Source organism: Etheostoma spectabile, chromosome 15 (assembly GCF_008692095.1).
Source record: "Etheostoma spectabile isolate EspeVRDwgs_2016 chromosome 15, UIUC_Espe_1.0, whole genome shotgun sequence".
Classification (NCBI taxonomy): Eukaryota; Metazoa; Chordata; class Actinopteri; order Perciformes; family Percidae; genus Etheostoma; species Etheostoma spectabile.
Window position 1 is genome coordinate 7,881,814 of NC_045747.1, and position 1,196 is coordinate 7,883,009.

General features: G+C 44.0%; 1 protein-coding gene across 2 annotated transcripts in view; it reads right to left on the bottom strand.

Annotated features, from left to right (window-relative positions):
* The window catches only part of ern1 (endoplasmic reticulum to nucleus signaling 1), a 23,239-nt gene that overhangs the window by 15,340 nt on the left and 6,703 nt on the right, over window positions 1-1,196 (bottom strand). The window lies entirely within an intron of this gene.

A 1,196-nucleotide genomic window follows, 5' to 3' on the forward strand; every position in this document is an offset into this window, starting at 1 on the left:
CATGCTTCCCCAGGGAATGTGTCACCTTTGTCTGCTTTACAAATCAATACCTTACATGATAGCTGCAGAGCAAACTAGGTTGGGGCAGACTAGCAAGGTAGCGAAGGGCATGTTGCTGAATGGACTCTCAGAGGGTTCAAAGTAACAGCCAGACACGAGGAAGATGGTAAACAAACTGGGCATGAGCAACCGTGCTACCACACAGCATACTTCAAAAGGTTGGTTTGGCTTTTTCAACGAGGGCTTCAACTTCTCTCTGAACAGATGAATAGTGGGCTGGCAGGCAGTATAGACATCCTTCTTTCCAGAACCATCTACTCCCACATAAACAGACATGGGAACACTTAGATTGGTTCATTAAAATGTCAGAGGTAGACAGCGCAAGGGACAAAAACACAACAGCAGCTGAACGACCCAGCCTCATGACTTGGCTTATGCCAGAATTAACAGCATTTTGGGTGATGTGCGCTCCACTTACCCACTATGGAATTCTAAAAACGCCGCTTTTAATAAACTAGCCAAGGGCAAGTTATCGTTTTTGGACAGTGGGTGTGTTTGAGAGCTCCGACTGACTTTTCAGTACTTGCCTTAAGGGTCAGACTGGGAATGAAAAATCTGGGATTGCTACTCAACCCGTGGTCTTAACCACAGGTATTGAAAAAGCTGAGCAGACAGACCTCATTCTCCTGCTGAACCATAGCGGTATTGATCAACATCCCTGAGTAAGCCCCTTTAACAATCCTTTGGGGGAGTGCAAATAACCCCTACATAAAGCAGCTATAATACCAATCATCAATCTATAATATTACTACCACACTCTTCTGAGCATTTAGCCACTTTTAAAGAAGATAAAGAAGGCAATGTTTGAAGTACTCCTAGGTCAAACACAAACAAACCACCAGAGCCAAAGTCAGGCCTGAGCATGTGGTATGGAGAGCAACCAAACAGTCACACAGCTGGCATTTCCTCACAAAACCAATGTCATAAAAAGACATCCACTGCATGACAATCTCTTTCTCCCTGTATGTTCTTTAGCTTTTCTGATTAAGGAAAATACTAAACACTGCCTACCAAGAGCCTGGGTCTGTCTAAGGTTTCTTCCTAAAAGGAAGTTTTTCCTCGCCACTTACTGTTGCTTGCTCTGGATGGACATACTAGAACTGTTGGGTCCTTGTAAATTATGTGGTCTAGACCTA